This window comes from Daucus carota, chromosome 1, assembly GCF_001625215.2.
Source record: "Daucus carota subsp. sativus chromosome 1, DH1 v3.0, whole genome shotgun sequence".
Lineage (NCBI taxonomy): Eukaryota > Viridiplantae > Streptophyta > Magnoliopsida > Apiales > Apiaceae > Daucus > Daucus carota.
In genome coordinates this window covers 6,062,940-6,083,326 of record NC_030381.2, presented here as the reverse complement: position 1 = coordinate 6,083,326, position 20,387 = coordinate 6,062,940, and positions in this window count along the sequence as shown.

The following is a 20,387-nucleotide window of genomic DNA, read 5'->3' as shown; positions in this document are numbered from 1 at the left end:
TGTTTCAAAGGACTCACTAAAGTAACCCTGCAATCTGCATTCCTATAGTTACTCTTTCTCCAGACATATTACAAGAACTGTCTACCTCTGTCTCGACGGGTGTTGGTCCGATTTATAATTTTTTTTCAAAGATAAGACCTCAGATATCATTATCAGAAAAGATAGTCCGAAATACTGCTGTGTGCAACGTTCATCTATCTTTCCTTTCTTTGGCGCAGATCATCTAGCGTTTTGAAGTCCTAAACGCTATTTTATGTTGTGTTTCACACTAAAACGCCAGATCATGTTACATTTTGTAGGGATTTTCATACCTAAACGCAATACGAGGTAGCATTTTCTTCCGAAAACGAAAACGCTTGATTATTATGTAGAAGGAATTGCTTAACAGAATGTTGCTATATTGATTAAAGAACAAGAACTATGAATGAATGTGCATGATATTGATATTATACAGTGTTTTGGTTGCAAGTTTGAGAAGATATACACCTCAAAGGCGCACGGCCGCTATATTTATAAAGATAACCATTTGATTATCACGAAACCATTAGAGCCTCGCTACTACTGACACATTCCTAAGTTGTTGAGGTTTCTGGCAGCAACAATCTATGACTTCCCCCACCTCCTAGTAGTTAATAGTGACATTCTAAATGGCCTGAACTGTAAGTTTAGAGTCTGACTCAATGTAAACCTTCTTGTTTTTCAACTGCTGATCTCAAACCCACGACAAAGCCTACTGTAAAGTGAGATAGCGGCGTCGACATTTTATTTTGAAAGAACCTACTTCCCATCTGCAACTTCATTTCCTGTCCCCGGAATTACTATCCGCAACCAATTTGTTCTGGACAGACTGCTTGCTGATCTCCAACTTGTTAGGAATAATATACGAGATCAATCCCTCTGATACTAAGCACACTCACAAAAATTATACCCAACTTGTATTATTAATCAAAAACTGTTATCAATAATATAACACTCAAGTATCACAATACTCAAACATACATACCAGTCAAATCAAATAATATAGCTTACCATCTCAAATTTAGACAAATCACTCCGTCAAAAAAAATTTACACAAATCACAATTTAATTATAATATACCTAATTATAATCCTAATCCATAATTTGTAACTCAAATCAGAAACTTTGTCATCCCAAACCTTCCCGTTACGCCAGCACCAGATTCCAAAGGACCATGCACAACTTCACAGCTTCATCCAGATCTGCCTCATTTTATTTATTTCTTTAATTAGTTATAAATAAATAAGTTAGCCCAAAAATAACTCGGGCCTTGTTTGGTTCGGGGATTTTGCAGTTACACCGCAACTATATTATTCATCCAACGTGTATATATATCTTTTTAATACAAATATTTGTTAATGTATACAAGTAGGCAACTTAAATTTTAAAATTATTTATTTTTATAATAAAAGCTAATCTCTTTATATAATAAAATAAATTAAATAATTTCATAAATTAAAAAAATAAATGTAGAATTCAAATTAAAATTACTAATATTATTAAATTAAATAAATTTATATAACTTACTATCTCTCACCTTTGTAACTTGACAATTTACACGAAAAATATAAAATCGTTCACCTGTCTCAATATGTACACAATCAAACATTATAAATGATAGAAGTTTGATAAAAATTATATAAATCACGATCTCTCACAAAAATAACTAAATCATAACATTTTACAGGAAATATAAAATCCTTCGTGTGCCTTCGTATTTGTGCACAACCAAAACGCTATAAATAGTACAAGTTGGTGGAAATAATAATTACCATTACATCCTAATAATATAAAAATTGTTTATGGTTATTAATTTTCTCCTATATCTACCATAACTGCTAAATGATAGTTGAACTTTGTAATTGGTTGTTATAGCACTTTTATGTTAGCTCGTCATACGATTAAGCAAACTAAATTATCATGCAGTTAATCTCATGCTATAACACACTTTCTAGTATATTTTGACTATATATAATGTAGTAAATATACATCTTCACATATTGGCCAAATCTTCTTAAAAGGAACAAGATATCACATTTATTCATGTAATTTAGCCAGTATAATCAGAATTTACATGTTTTCTTTACCTATATAAAGGGATAAATAAATATTTGGTCACATCTTTTTTATTTTTATTTCAAAATAGCACCAATCATGCTATTAAATATTTTTGATAAAATCGGGCATTGGTCTATGATTATAAAATAGTTATGGGTTTACTTAGAGTGGATTCCAGTAGTAGTCTCAAATGAGTAACCATGTTCCCAGTAGCAGTCTAGAATGAATAACCATGAATAGATCAGATAATTTTTTTTTTTTTTTGATAAGCAGATAATATATTCAATCAGAAAGTAAAAGGAATGTGAGAACACACCCCTCCTACCAACACAGGCCACAGCAATCAATCCACAAAAATAATCATGGCTTAGCCCAATACTGAGAAATTAAGATCTTAATTACAGCCCATCAAAGGGCATCACTCTACGCAGAGAGTATTGAAGAGTCTGGAGAAAATAATAATACTTAAGCTAGCATGGATAAAGATGAAAAGATGGAGAAGAAGAAAAAGAACCAGAGCACGAGAGAGGGAGAGGAACTGCATTCAGTCGATCTCCAGAGCTGCCTGATCCGGGTTAGCACCTCCCACTGATCCAGCACTCTCTTCTCCATTTCCAGCGCCCTCTGCATGCTCATGCTCCTCCATCATCTCTTGCTGCTGAAGAGCCGCATACTCATCTTCATCCACAACTCCAAAGTTACCACCAATGAACCCTAGACCCATGTCCAGGTGCCACAATTCCCTCACCCTTCCAAAGGGCCTGTTCACCCTAACAACCCTGAACTTGGTTGCTGCACCATCTTCTGCCAAATACCTCGCAAGCATATTCTGGCTCTCAACAACAACCCTCTTAACCAGATGAATCCTCCCCACACTCAGCCTCTGGTTCAGTTGCTCCACCATTCTGGAGTGACGAGGGTCAGTGAACCAACGGTGGTCGTCCCATTCCTGAATGGCTGCTGTCGATTCAGATTCTAGCTCTAAGACCCGTTACCTGATCTGGAAAGCGAGCTGGAGACCAAGTTGGATAGCCCAGAGCTCATTGGCCCTTTGGTTGATACGCCCCAAGGAACCAGTGAGAATTGCCAGAATAAAACCCTCATCATCACGAATGACGACTCCAATACCAGTGGTGTTCCCGTTAGGGAGAGGAGGGTCGTAGTAAACTGCATGGACATTGATCGTTGCGAACCCAATGCTTGGGAGAGTCCACATGGGAGGCATTTTGAAAGAAATTGAGAGGAGATGAAATGAGGAAAATAAGAGCAAGGAATAACGAATGTAATCCTGGACTGATATATATATCAGTTTTAATACTCTTTTAAACCTTTGATATCCCCCATATATCAGCTTACAAGTAATTACTCTCATTGGCTATTAGAAACCCTCTCCTACCTTGGAATCATGCGAAATGCATTAATTTGGAAGCTCGAGGGAAAACTCTTTATCGTGCAGAGTGGATGCTTCAATAGATAGGCTATGAGGGCTAATGATTAGGGTGGAGTCTATTTACTCAATATCCCAAAAAAGATCTCTTTCCCAATTTTGCTGTATTTGTTGGGAAATAAAACTCTGAAAATTCACCACTCAATAAAAAACAAGTTAACACCATGCATGCAGCATAGCATTTCTATTTGCACCCGAGCTGGCAAAATTATGAGCTCCAACCAAATGCTCTCTTGGGATATATCTTAATGTATAACCTGGAGAATTTATCAGTGTAGCCCAATCTTGAGATTCTGGGATCTTACTAAGACCAGCCCTCTGTCTTTGGAACTCATCTACAATAGAAATGCAGTCAGTGTTAATTTGGAGCCTCCCTTGAACTTGTTTTTGAGAGTGGAATGTTTTGAACAAAAACAAAATGGCCTCCTTTTCAGAATCTCTGGGGGATGATGCAGAGGAGGATCCTGAGAAAATAAGGATTAGATTCTTGTACTTGTCTAGAACACAACCACCAATTCCTGCAGAATATGAATTATTCTTGGATTTCCAAGCACCATCAATATATCCAAGAAAATCATGGTTCCACCAAGTAAAGTCTTGAATTAATCTATTTTTTCTTTGTAACAGGGCTGCTCCCATTGGATTGACTTGCCAAATATTAAACATGTCTGCTGGAAAATTTAGCTCTGATCTAAGCCACTTGAAGCTTCTGTACTGAATGAGGTTCTTAATGAATTGAGACTTTCCCACTTGGAATTAAAGATGAGATTATTTCTTCTTAGCCATAGGGACCATAGAATTGCTGCCAGGCTGATCTTCCAGACCACTGCAATGAATTGGCCTCTAAAGATCTTACTAGATTCTAAGAGGTTATTGCCTAGTTTAGATTTTTGTGATTGATCTAAAGCCCACCACTGACTCACCCAGTTCCAGATACTTTTAGCTTCTAGACTGGTCCAAAAAATATGAGAGATTGATTCAATATTACCTCTACACTTAAGGCATTCTGGAGAGTGGGGATCTCCAATTTATTGAGTTTAGAATTTCATTTGTAGGCAGACCACCTGCTTCCATTTTCCACATAAAGATTTGAATTTTGTGTGGAACCTTAATCTTCCAAATTAACTCCCAATTGCCTGGATATTTCCTGTCTTGAACTCCTAGCAAGCTTTGGCAAACTTTGGTGCAATATGGACCTTAATTGGAATCCAAGTAATGCTATCTTCTTCTCTTGATAGTTGAAAGCTCTCCAGCAAAGAGACTAGCTCTTTAACTTGCTCCTCTTCCCATCCTCTCAATGGTCTCTCCCAAAGCTGACCATTTCTCAATAGTTGACTACTTAGAGTTTTTAAATCCCTCACACTCCTTAGCTTGAGCCTAGAGATTCTGTAGATTCTATGAAATATTCCACAGAGAAGTCCCAAATGGCACCAATGGCACCAATTATCTTCCCAGAACAGAGTTGTTCCCCCATTTTCAATTTGCCATCTGAACTGATTCTTATGCATCAGGCTTGACATGGGGGGAGAATTTCCAATTGAACCAATGCCCTTCATGATAGCTGATTTCATATGAATATCCTGACATTTTCCAATGTTGTCCAATTCCTCTAATTTGTATTTATCTTTGATCAATTCTCTCCAAGGCTTTCCCCAGATCAGACATTTTATGGACGATAGAAAACATGGCATAAACATGTTTGCGTTTTGATTTTGATTGCAATGAAAATATATGATCGTGATTTAAGTATCTTGGATTTAATTTTGAATATAGGACACCACGATTGCATGACATACTTAATTAAATTAAATAAAATAATAAAAATATATAAATAACTGTTTTTATAATATATATTTTGACTCTAATATTAGAATTTTATAAATAAAATAATATAATAACAATTAAAATATATAAGTCAAGTAATTAATAATACTAATATATTTATATTTACTATATTTTTTTGTTTCGTGTACAAATTCTAAATTTATTGCAACACCGAAGTATGGGGTTGCACTAAACTCTAATGCAAAACTCCTACCATGCATTTGAATGTTGTTGGTGAAGACAGAAAAGCAATGGCCTACTGCAATATTTTTCTTACAACTCTCTGCAATATTTTTCGTACAATTAGAAATAAATATTGCTAGTAAACACTTATAATAGTTATTAGTGTCATGTATTTTTATTTCTGTTTCATATTTGTATTTGGATTTCAGGCCGTACACGAACATATTTCATGTTCTTTGGATCCAAGATACACTTTATGAAAAATACATAACACGAAGTTCAAAATTTTTATTTTATGTTTTTGTCATGGTTGCTAATACAAAATTTTAAAACCTGCTAATTTTGTAACTGTTTTATCCTTCACTATATAATTGAAAGTTTAAAAGAATATGATTATTCTACTTCCAATATTACCATATCCACAATACCAAAAATTTGTTTATTCGTGAAATTATAAATAGTTATCTTGAACTCTGATTAGTAATTATTAATCTCAACAATATTTTTTTCCGTATAAATTAGTGATAGGATTTTATTTATTTTTTCATTTAGATAACTGGAATTTTAAATTTATAATAAGATGATCATATATTAATTTAGTTAATAGAAAAGTTGGTTAAGTACCACTTTTTAAGAAAGAGATTAGTTTTTTTGAGAAAAGTGTTGATTTTCTTAAATCACAAAAATAATATCTGATCAGTAGGGGTGTGCATGGTGCGGTTTGGTGCGATTTCGGACATTAACTGTAACCAAACCGTTGAATGCGGTTCGGTTCGGTTAATTATCATGAACCGTAACCACACCAATTAAAACGGTTTTTCGGTTGCAGTTAACCATTAGTCGGTTACGGTTTTTTTTTTGGTTTTTCTATTATTGTTTGCTACTTCTGTCCATAATAAATTTTTAAAAAATATATAAAATTTTCATGAACATGTACAGTATGTTCGGTTACTCCTTTTTCCATATATGAGGATATAGGAAATATTATATATTTTCATTTAAAAAAAACTTAATACACAATAAAAACTAAAACATACATATTTCGATAAGAAATTTGATAGGTCAATAAAATTATCCAAAATTAACTAATCATGAAATTCAAATAAAAAGTTTTCAAAAAGTACATAAATAAAGAGTAGAATATGTTTCGATATAAATTAAGATGTGACGTGTAAAAATGAATGAGGCACTTATATCGGTCTTTCTAATGTGTGCCCAAAGGCACACAATAATCACTAAATCAATATACTTATATAAAGGAGAAACGAGGGGCGTGTAGGTGGCGTCTCTCACATCGCTCCGTTCTATTTTTCTAATTTTCTGGAATATTTGGATGAAAAATATTAAAAATTAGAACTACCTTTTTTAGTTTCGGGTATTTTAGAAACAAGTTTTAGAATCTGATTTTGTTTCAGATTATTTATGGAATATAGTAGTTTAAAAGTTTTAATCTGATTTTGCTTCAGATTATTTAATTATGGGAAAGAGTAGCACACAAGTCTCTCTGCACCTATAAACACCCCTATAGATTGTAGGGTTTTAGATCATCTAAACACAACCTAGGGTTTTAGATCATCTAAACACAACCTCCTCTCTCTCAATACCACAACCCTACCTCTCTCTGGTGATAGTTCTCTTGCTTGATTTTTAACTCGGTGGTGCCGTTCTTCTGCAACGATAAGTGAAGGCTGTTTATATACTATTAAAAAGATAAAGGTTGTTGCAAGTAAAAGTAGTTATAGATCGCTACGTTGGAGTCGACAAATTCAAACACGGACAAAAAATATAGTTTTGACATGATATTAATGGATGATATCAATAAATTAACTATCAGTGATGTATGTTTGTTGGTTATTCTTTTATAATATTTGTTTTGTTCATCGAACATGTTTGTTGTTGTTAATTTTTATATAATTTACTTTGTATACAGGAAAATATGGTGGAAAAGCGAGAGGCGTGTAGGTGGCGCCTCTCACATCGCTTCATTCTATGTTTCTAATTTTCTGAAATTTTTGAAAGAAAAATATCAAAAATTAGAACTACCTTTTTAGTTTTGGGTATATTAGAAGCAAGTTTCAGAATCTGATTTTGTTTCAGATTATTTATGGAATATAGTAGCTTGAAAGTTTTAATCTGATTTTGTTTCAGATTATTTAATTATGAGAAAGAGTAGCACACAAGTCTCTATGCATCTATAAATATCCTTATAGATCATAAGGTTTTGGATCATCTAAACACAACCTCCTCTCTCTCAATACTAAAACATCACGGAATTATGTTAGATGTTTTTGTGCATAATCAATTCAAAAAAATTGGCGGAAGGTGACAATGGAAGAACATGATTACTTTTAAAAAAAAACACAAATAAAATTAAGATTCATCGTGCTTTAAATTGTTAATTACGTGTATAAATTTATTTTCATTTTTTCACCATGAATTATAGTCCAATTTTGCAATTTTATATATTAGTATTGGTATTACATCAAAATTTTTATAATATAAAATTAATTTTATCCTACAAATATTAATTTTGAAACGTTAATATAGTTTTTGTAGACAGCCACAACATGATTTTATTCTACAAATATTAATATTGAATCACTAATATAATTTTTATAGGCCGCCACAACGCGCGGCTTCTCAACTAGTTCTATAAAAATGGCCTATTCTGATTGGTGGAGTTGATGTGAATGCAGGGGGCATTCTCATTTATTATTCATCCACCAATCAAAAGGAGCTATTTTTATTGGAGTTAGGGACTATTGTGTGCCCTTGGGCACACCATAGAAAATCCTATATTATATATATATATATATACATATATATATATATACATATATATATATATATATATATATATATATATATATTTCGGTTCGGTTAATTTCGGTGCGGTTTTAGCATAAAACCGAATATAAAACCGCACTATTAATTTCGGTTATTTTCGGTTTTATTTTCGGTTTGGTTTTTTCCAGTGTGGTTTTTCGGTTTTTTCAGGGGTTTTTTGCGGTTTCGATTTTTTCTGCTCGTCCTACTGATCAGTCATTTGCTAGTTTAAAATTCTGATCGCTAAGTTGTTTGTACCCAGATTTTACAGGCGTCAGGACACGACGTGAACTGCACTGACACGACGGGAAGTACTGGCGACAAGACATGTAGTGGCAGATGGATAAGCATGAAGACTGGGTCTTAACAAACCCACCTTTTTAGAGGGAGAATTCAAATGGAAGTTAGAGAGGTGCCAGCAATATAGGAGGAAGTTACATGCACGTGGGAGTTAAGTGGAGAGAAAATAGGAGTTGCATATGGGATAGGACTCTTGGAAGACAAGTATATATACGGAGGGCACATTACACTACTTCTAGGTTATCTCTACATGCTGCATAATAGACTCTGAGTTATCTTCTACTCATTACATTGTAGTGCAACTCTAAGAGATTATCATCAAGAGACTTCTACACGCCTACAACTTCTTCTTCTACCTAATACCATTATTTTTCTTACGCATAAACCCCAAACGAAGCCCAAGATATACAAATTGATACAAGCCCCCAAGATATACAAATTGATACACACACATATATACATATATTAACATACAAGGATTTCTCTTCTTCAACTTATATCAGCTGAGTTACACATCTTCATCTCCCTCAAATCATTCTGCCGACGGGTACATAGAGGTGTCGACGGGTGCACACTGCTGTTGGACGGGTGCATGCTGCTGTCGGACATGAACTACTTCTGAAGCCGACGTCTGCGTATTTTTGTACTTGTATCTTGCTTTTATCATACTTGTAAGCTGATGTTACATCATTATAGTGGATATTTGGCTGGGACATTCCCACCCGCGGTTTTTAACCTTTTACAAGGGGTTTTCCGCGTCACCAAAATTGTTTGTGTTCTTGTCTTTTGCTCTCTATTCGATATTCATCTATTTGATCTACTAAACATTCATACATTAAACACTTACTCCATTGTTATAGAAATTAAATAGGTTTGGCTTTTAACCCCGCAAATTTTGGTAAAAACATAAGTAGAAAAATCGATAAAGGTCAGATGATACTACCTTACATTTCACTGATATTTTTCCTTGTGAACGGAGGCATGTTCAAACCAGTCTTCATTTTGTTTCTGAATTTTCTCGATTTGAGAAAATAAGGTGTATTAAGTTCTAATCAAAAAAATATATTGAAATTTGAGATATTTAATCAAAAATTTGAATTAGATTTTGAAATATGGTGATATTAAATTAAGATTTATAATAATATTTAATCGTTCGATGATATTTAATCAAGAATATTTAAAACTAATCAAGATTTGATGATATTTACATGACGTTAGTTTTTTGAATTTTATAAAATTATATATGATGATGGATCTGTTAGCATATTTTATATTTATTGATGTTTATTATTTGCGGTGTCACCATGAGTAACTAGAAAAAGAATTTATATGAACCGAACACAGCGGTCTCACTAATTTAATATGGGCAACCTAAATTTGTTAAATGTGCCAGTACAATTTCCGTACACTAATTAGGTCACACGAAGAAGATGCAGTGGGAATTAATCCCACCGTCTCGCATCACGTAGTTAAGCTCTTTTTCGTAACATGCTCATGTACCTGCATGTTTTAATTACTTGAAGGTGCATCTTTTTTCTATTTTACATTTAATTGATTCACGTGATGTGCTTAATATTTACCCAACATCGTATTTATTGACCTAGTGAATCTGCACTGATTTAGACTACCTAATGGTTTTTTCTTTAACCTTTTTATCCTGTCGCAGCTTAATCAATTTGCGGTGACAAAGATTTGTTCGCTCTTTATGTTCGTCAATTTATCCAAAATGTTAATTACGGACATGTAGCGTCTCCGATCAACTAGTTTCCAACAATTAAATCACAAGTAATTAATATTTTTTTCCACCATCTTAAATCTATTACTCCATCCGTCCCATTTTAACAGCCTTTTTAGAATTTGGTTGTTGTCCCAAAATAAGTGATTTTTTCTTGTTTTCGTGAACTATTTGGTAGGTGAATTTCAATTCTACCCCTCATTAATGCACCTTATATTTTCTATGCAATACAAATAGTGGTTTAGTTTGACTTTACTAGGGATAGCTAGGTAAAAGTATTCAAATAAACACCTCCATAAATGTAAAAATTGGTTTGTGTGCATCTCTCTAAAAAGGCCATTAAAATGGGACAGAGGGAGTATTTTAATTATTTTTCATTTAAAATATTACTCCTTTTCAATACATTTTCTGTGATTTCAGTGTCCAATCCAAAATGTGTAATTGTGTAATTGATCGGGACGGGAGGGTTTCAATTAGTCGGTTGAAAAGACAATAGATGGTTTCACAAACAATTTCGATGCACAAAAACCAGACATCACCACGACTCCATTTTATTTATTAGGCGATTAATCATAATTAAACACTTAAATGCTTAAAAATCATTTCTAGATAATTCGAAATCCTGTTGAACTTTGCTTCATAATCAGTTAAAAAGACATCGCTTTGCTTCACTGTCAGTTCTACGTCTCCGGTTTCGTATAGCTGGAAATGAGATGACCGACTGACTTTAAGTCAGGGAGCAGTCAAATCTATGACCGTCATCAAATTGAAACTGGTCTGCAAGCCACCGATTCCTGATTTAATATGCTCCGCTCTTTTCCATTCAATTATATACATTATTTTGACGCGCTTTTTAAAATTATTTTGAAATAGAATTTTAAAATATCATTTTAAAATTACATCATAAATTACTTAGTTAATTTTAAGGTTATGTTTTATATCATAATTTTTAATTTGATAATATAAGCAAGATCAGTTATCCACTGCAATATCATAACCACGTGTAGTGTAATATATTATTTTTATATTGTTATTGTTATACAAGTTTGTTTTATCAGGTACTCAAGTTATTATATCAGATAGAATATTTTCTAACTGCATAAATTGTACTCCCTCCATCCCAAATTAGATGAGCCTTTTGGGAAATTTTTTTATCCCAAAATAGTTGAGCTTATCCTTTTTCAATGCATATTTATCAACCATCTTCCATCTTTACCCTCTCATATTTATTATTCCAATATACCACTAGCTAATACTACAATAAGAAGTCAACACAATAAATATGGGTAAAGATGAAAAAAAAAACAACCATTTAATGCTTCTTAATATGTGTGAAATGAGCAAAAGGCTCATCTAAATTGAAATGGAAGGAGTAATACCATAGTGTTATACTCCTTCCGTTTCAAATTAGATGTCCACTTTAAAAAAATCGCACAGTTTAAGAAAAGTGGTTGTTCAAAAATTAATTGCATTAAATGATCAAAATATGTGGAGTGAGATTGATCTAAGAAATATAAATAAGAGATATGTGGAGTATAATTGACTTTGGAAATATGGTTTTGCATTGAAAGTTGAAATGGACAACTAATTTGAAACAAAAAAAATTCTTAAAAGTGGATATCTGAATTGAAACGGAGGGAGTACTATATAATCAATAATAACCAAACAATTGAACTATAATTTTATGTTATGTATTTTTCGCATATATTTGCTTACAAATTTAAAAGGTTCTGAAATTATGATTATTTAGAAATTTATCTTATCAAAAAATATTATTGTTCAGAAATTATTTGTAAATCTCAAGTTTTGATGATGACACACTTTAGCAAGCTACTTTCATTTCAGCTTAACATAATGTATTTACTCTGTTACAGCCTGCTATATTGAATTATCAATCTAACCTTGCAGGATTTATAAGTAACAGATAGATAGCAAGCTATTGTCATATTTTTAGCTTGACATACTGTTATAGCCTGCTGCTTTGTATTTCTAACCTTGTGTTGCAGGAATTTTACTATAACAGAATTATAGCGAGCTGTTTTATAATAGCAAGCTATAATAGAGTCCTACCAGAAGCAGAACACTTCAAAGATTGCAGTTGTTGACTTCTACAATTTATAGGACTTAAGGTGTACGTTTTCTAATCTGAATATGAGTTAAATATACATATTATAAGCTCAGATTATTTAAATGAAAACGTTTCTTAAATTCAAGGAAATGGTTATGCTTTAAACTTATCTTTTTCAAACACACTTCCTTATCCCATTTTAATAGGGACTGTTGCTTCAAACGACTTTCTAAAACTCAGTCCACTATTTCTATGGAGTATTATATTGAACTAACAACCTGCAACGTTCACTTAGTGCAACGTTCATGGAGGTTTGTTTCAATATAGTCGTTATAGCTTTCAGTATATATACGGCTTGCTGTTTTCAAGTATAGTTAACAACTCACAATCTTGAAAACATTCTGAAATTCTCTTCTGAGCTTATATCGTGTGTTTGATTCATATCTTATTAGAGAACATAGTTTGAGTTGTAATCTCTCATTTTTATTCAAAGTTTGTATTTGATTAGTCACTAAAGCTAGCGGGGTTCTAAGTATAGAACAAAGGGAGAGTTAGATAGAATTAATCTCATATTCTCATTCATACATTTAATCTTATATATATTTAAGTAGCAAACAAAAATTATTAAATTGAATTCAAGGAGCACACAAATACAATAAACTAAATAGACTAGACTAATATGTGATGGGTTGGATAAATTTTATATGTTTTCACACTTTTCAATCGGGTTGGGTTGGATCGGTTTACAAAAACTGAAATCCGTGTCCAACCCAATTAAATCGGGTTAATACTTTTTCAACCTAATTACGTATCGGGTTAAAAAAATTCGGGTTGGATCGGGTGAAATATGATCGGTTTGGGTTGGGTTGGTCGGTTTCACCAACCCGTGTACACCCCTATCTCCAACAGTAGAACCAATTTTTGGCCTAAATCTTGATCCAAATTTAGACCGAACCATTTTTTCATTCCAATAGTTTGAAAGATTCTGTAAGTCTAAATGTAAAGACAACCCTATCTGTTACATAGGGATGATAACTCAACAATAGAACAGGACAAGTAAATAACACTACGCCTGCACCGGAATCGGAAGATACGAAGACAAAGGTTGAAGAAGCCATCTACAGTCTTGAAGGAATAAGTTCACTGGAAGAAGTTCATTAATATGTTCATGCCTCAGTGAAGAATAAAGATTGAAGTATTCAAGATTGTGGAAGCAATGAAGATGTTGTCCAAGTACTCGAAAGATTTCAGTGCAACCCCTGAAGCAAGATATTTCTATATATCTTGGTTGGTTATTTATAATCAACAAACTGAAGCATAAACTAACCCGGAACCGACTGATCAATGGTTGCTGACAAAGACGGTACAATGTTCAACTTCAGTGTTAGTCGCTTGTGAACCAGACCAGTGCACTAAGCGTCAGCACGTACGGAGCTTTGCAAAGTATTTATCGATCGAAGAATTGATCCAGTCATATCAAGTCATTTGTTCCAAAGCCAAGTCAAGCCAAATGCCAGCTATGCCAAAGCTTACTGCTCAAATGCCATATGTCAAAGCTTCCACAGAAAGCCATATCAGGAAGTGACATTTTATATATGTGTGCACTTACATATTTGTATATGTACAAATATAATTATATATGTATATATGTATATTTAATTAAATATAATATATATAATATATATGTATATATGTTTTTAAACATATGTATATGTATATTTATATGTATATATATTTAAATAAATATATATGTATATAGTATATGTATTTATATTTTACATAAACATTTATATATTTAAGTGTATATATATATTATATTATGTGCATAAATATGTGTATATTTATATCTATAGATAATTATATATATATCCCTATATATATTTATATTTATATTTACATATAATTTTATGTATATTATATATATTTAAATATATGAGAATATATTTAAATATATGTATATATATATATATATTACTATATGTTTATATAAATATTATTTATATACATTTATATATATATCTTTATTTATACATATATTTATATAATATTATGAATATAATATAAATATATGGATGGAGCAAACTCAAGTCAATCTCAGTCAAAGGAGTGATAACAAGGAAAGCTCTTACTATGTGAGGAACAACATTTGACCGAAGTCAACAGCTCTTCCTCACTTAGAAAATTCTCTAAGTACATCACAGTGAAGACATAGCACTCTTGAGGCGCAACCTTTGACCAAAGTCAAAGTTCGTCCCCAAGAGATGAGAGATAACAGGGGAAGCATTACAATGGTGGAGCAAGTTCATATTTGCCTTAGAATTTCTCTAAGTCACCATATACCTCTTGCACACTCTATGGCGCAACATTTGACCAAGGCGCAAGGTTTGACCCGGGCGCAACATTTGACCCGGGCGCAACATTTGACCCAGGCGCAACATTTGACCCGGGCGCAACATTTGACCGGTCAAATGTTGCTCCTCTACTAACAACTCTTGGCACTAACCCTTTGTGACTTAGAATAATTTCTAAGTCACAACTCTACAAGGGATGCACTATATTGGAACAACATTTGACCTGGTCAAATGTTGCTCCTCTAATCAACAATCATGGCGCAACTTTTGTTACTGGAATTATTTCTAAGTACCAAACAGAGGAGCAATGAAGCGCAACATTGTTGAAGCGCAACATTTGACTTGGTCAAATGTTGCGCCCCAAACCAACATCTCCTGGCACCAATTCAAGTACTTGGGAGTTAGATTTATTTTGTTAAATCGAATCCGTCCAGGACGAACTCAATCCGTCCAGGACGAACTCGTTAACCATGGTTAGTTTATGAAAGCCTATAAATATGTGAATTGTGTTCTCACAATTTACACAACATCCTTCGGGATGGATGGCCAAGTGCTTTGCACAAACTCTCTCAAATATACACACACCCTAGCCTAGTTTTGTACCATAAATATTTGTAGTAGATAGGGCTTGTAATATTTAGAGGAGTGGTCATTGTAGCCAACCTTCGGGTTTGGATTTGTAGCACCTTCGAGGTATTTATCAATATACAGATATACCTTGGAAAATATTGTGTGTTGGTTTAATATTTTCATATCCTCAGAAACCGACCCAATAAATTTCCGGAACACGAAACCCATTATAGGACTGCAATTTATTTATCCGCAAGATTCGAAAGAATTTTAAATTGTAGTGAGTATCGTATTCAACCCCCCCTTCTACGATACTTTGGACCTAACAATTGGTATCAGAGCCAGGCTGATTGATATACAAATCAGGATCCTTATCGTACGGAAAATCAAGAACCTAGCTTTCGATATTTGATTAGGGGAAATGTTCTTCCGGTTTGTGTTGCTGAATTTGTCTGTAGGCCTAAGCAAGGATTATCTGTCGGATACTGAACTTTGGACCGGGACTTATAAATTTATACTTTAAATTTTAATAAGTTTATTTTATAAATTTGACTTAATTTATTTTAAACTTATTAATTGAGTTTATTATGAATTAATTAAATTTATCTTTTAAACTTAATTAAATTTACTTTATAAACTTTACTAAATTCAATTATTAAATTTGTTTAAATTTATTTTAGACTTGTAAAGTTTACTCTTAGACTTTACCAAGCTTATCATAAATTTTTATAAATTTATTATTTAAATTTGTATAGTTTATGATTTAAATTTCAGTTAAAATCTAGAATATAAATTTAAGAGGTTTTAACTGATTATGGATATAAGTTCAAGTTCAAGGGTTCAATTTAGTTTGTTCTGGAAGCTATGATTTAATTGGAGACGAGACACTTGAATATTTCAAAAATTAAATTTATCTAATAAATTTTAATATATTTACTAAATGAATTTGAAATAAATTTGTTCTAAACTTGTTCAGTTTATTATGAATTTATTTGAATTTATTTTTTAAATATAATTAAATTTATCTTATAGATTTGACTAAGTTTATTTTATACTTTATTTTCTTTTATCTTTTAATACTTTTTTTTAAATTTATTTTCTTTATAATTTAAACTTAGTCTAAATAATCAAGTGTCCCGTAACCTTTTTAAATTATTCTACTCCAAGACAAATCAGATTGACATTTAGTTGAGACAGATCAGGCTGACAGATTACAAGACAAACACCGGGCTTTCAAATACCTGATTCTCAGAACCGGTAATGGAAGTACATTGATGACCCAATCCAATTGATTACTCAAAGGACCATTAGAAGCAATTTTTCTATGTTCATCAAAGCTGATTGTGATTCAAAGAAGATTCTATTGAAGACTGATTGGACACTACTGACAGTGAAATTTGAAGAAGGTACTTCAGGCCTTGATCTGAGTAATTACTCCGACTTGATTATCAGATCACCAGATCAGGATGGGAATTTGCTACATCTGCAATAAAGCATCTTTCCAGGGCTCGGAATGTCAACTTTGAATGGCACCACTGGCAGTAGGAAAAGAGAAGTTTTTACGGACGAATCTTCAAGGGATTTCAATCTAACTCAGTGATTCAGGGTTATACAATTACACATTGAATTGTACCAATGCTAAATTTATCTGGAATCAGTTGAGATCAAAGACAGAGAACTGTGGAGGTTTAAGGATATAATTATCGAGTTACTACCGCACCAAATCAGTTTCGTGCATTTATGTCAGAATCTTAGGATTGAACAGAAGAGTTTGTAACTGCTGAATTTGAGGAAGCTCAAGTCGACGAAAGTTAACACTTTTGAAGAATGTGAGGACAGAACTTCAAGGATTAGCATAAAACTGTCTGAGAGGTTTAGTCATGTCAGATTCAGATGGAATCCATTGGTTTCAAGTGGTGACTCTTCAGGGTTCAGTTCAAGGAGGTTGTTTCAAAACTGAGTTGGTCAGTACACACAATATTGATTGGTATCTTTAGCAAAGGAGGGTTGCTATATATATTGAAGCCTCGACAAACAAGGATGATAGGGATTGTCTAAAGTTCAAGTGGATGTTTTAAAAGAAGCATCACATCAAGTTCTTATGCTATTTTAGGAAAGGTGTGAGATGGATCAGTTGCTGATGAGAAGGATGATTATGGTTATCTGGCTATCCAAACATTCTCTGAAGATGATTCAGTTTGCACATCTCAGGTATGAATTCTTTCTAACTCTGCAATACTTATTTCATTATATTCAAAGCATGTTATAAATCTCTGAGTAGAATTGTTTAACACACAAGCACAAGCATGATAGCATCACAGTAGATAATGTTGAACTAGTATGCTAGATCACTTCTCTAGTAACTAGGTTTGATGATAATCTTGTGCATGTGTCTTTAGCAGATTCTTAACATGTGTATGAATATTTAGGATTTGATTATTTGCAACGGTGAGATTAGAAGCTTTCCTTTGGAACACGACTCTTAGTTTTAGGGGTTATGATCCTAGCATATATAACTTTGTTAAAACATTTACTTTCAGATTCCCTAGTACAATTAGATTTGCTTATCTAATCTGAATTGTTTGTTAAGGAATTTATTTGTTCTATGATGGAATGTCTACCTTGTGTCAGTAGAACTTTTAGAACTTCATGTTAGATCTAAAACTGACTTAGGTAATAGAGATAGTATAATGCCGTATAACAACAGATTGGGATTAATATGAAATGATAATTTGATTATTAATTTCTTGTGTCTAATCCATATGCTTTTCGAAGATTATTAAATATATGTAATTCTACTTGCTACCTGTTGCACTTGTGTTAATTGGTTTAAGTAGAGAGTACTGAATCTTCTGAATTTCATAATTGCCTGTCTTGCTCTTGTCTTATCTTTGATTGTTTGCCATGTGTATTCAACATCATGTCTACTTATTTTCATGTCATGAATGCATGTCTTTGTACTTGCATTGATTTTAGAAAAGCATGTTTGAGAATCACATTTGGGCAATGTCTAGACAAGAATTAGCATGTTAAGGTTGTTTCTGTTGTTACCATTGTTAAAGAAAAATCTCTAATCCATCCGGACCCAGTTATGATTGGGGACCATAGAACTCTTTCCATTTGTGATTGCAGGTTACATATGTTCCATATGATTTTTGGTGCACTCTGTTTGCTGAGTAGCTGAAATCATATATTTACCAAAAGTACCCTGTTAGCAAATGTGATCGTGTGAGCAGTTCCGTCAATAATCTTTGAAAGATGACAACAAAGATTCTCTTGCGGGACATGCTTGTTTTCCTGGAATGTCATCATGGAAGCATATCTTTCTTGGAAGAGTCAAAGCACACAAATTCCTAGTATCAGACTGTTCTCTAACAAATGACAGTATGTCGGCTCATGGAATAGTGTTTTATCTCAAATCAGGATGGATGTGAATTTTGCTCGTAGCTAATATGGAACTTCAACTGAAGATGGAGTGAGCTGTTTTGATAGTGAAACTTCATCAGATAAGTGTTAGCTATGGCATCTGAAGCTCTCGCACTTGTATGACAAAACAAGGAGCTCTTTCTATTCGTAAGAAGAGAATTGCTGAGAGGACTACCTCGTCTGGAATTCAAATTGGATGAAGGATATGAGTTATGTCAAAATAGGGAAGTCGAAGGAGCATCGCACAGAAGCAAAGATATGATCAACGTTACTGAGCCACTTCAGATGATACGTATGGATTTCTACAGATCAGCTAATGTCATGTCTGCAAACAAAGCCAGATATCCTTTTGCGATGATCATTGACTACTCTAGTTTCTTTCGTGTTGTTTGTATGTGTTCAAAGGACAAGACGTCACATATGAAGGTTGATCAAGATGAACCCTGATCATTGATAAATCGAGAAAGACACCATTCTTGGCAGTGGCCAATCAGAAGCAAACACTAACTCTTGGTATGTGTTTGGAGGAAAATGCCTCTTTGCAAGTCTTGCATTTGAAGCTCAAAGAATATTTTCCTCGGCTACTCAATGGAGTGTACAGTCTACAGGGTGATTGTGATTAATCAACAGAAGGTGATTGTAAGTCTGGACAGGACATTGAACGACACTTTGCTCCAAGCTGTTAAAGGTGATATTATCGGTATTATAATGATTCAGATCCAAGCAGAATCTCTTTGCAAGGATAAGGATTATTAAAGAAATCCCAGCAACAGCTTAGGGGGAGCATTTGGTAGATCCACTAGTCAAACTCAACACCACACAAGATGAACAGGACATATCAAGAACGTATCAGCTTAGACAAAGGGTTTGGAGTCAATATCATTCCCGGGTTCTAGTTCTTAAATGTTCCTAACGGTGAAGTGAAGACTGGGAGAGCTATTGTGAAAGGATGTTATTTCTTTGAGTTTCAATCTGAAGTGAAACTTGAGGAATATTCAGAAGCTCTTGAAGGGATCCAGATTGAGTGATTGTAGAGCAAGATGATCTCAATCAGTTGTAAAGCAGATTGTGCGGATTCTGATACCTTGACCTAAAGACAATTCAGTACTTAGTACTTGTCGGGTATTCAGATTCCAACTGGATAATTTTGGCTCTGTTACGAGGGACAAGCCAATTTGGTTGCTTAGAGTTACTTCAAAGGAGAAGGTTATGAAGATGATAGAAATATAATCTTCAAGTTCAGGACTCTACATCTTAGGGGACTCAACGACCTTCATGATTGAACTAAAGCACCATTGACGAGACTCGGGTTCAAGATATTACAGTGATCTAGAAGATGAAGATTCATACAAAATTTCAAGGACTTTGCAGTTGCAGATCCAACGGAATTTGTATATCTCTTTCTTCACCAGCTCTCTATGAGTTGCTATCCAACACCTGATGATCGTCACGAACATGGTATGACTTCTGATTAGCATATTATTTTAATATCTGTTTGCTAGAGTCATATTTGGTATCCAAATTAATACCTCTCATGATACAAGGCACACACAATACAACTATCTGTGCTGTGATACCATG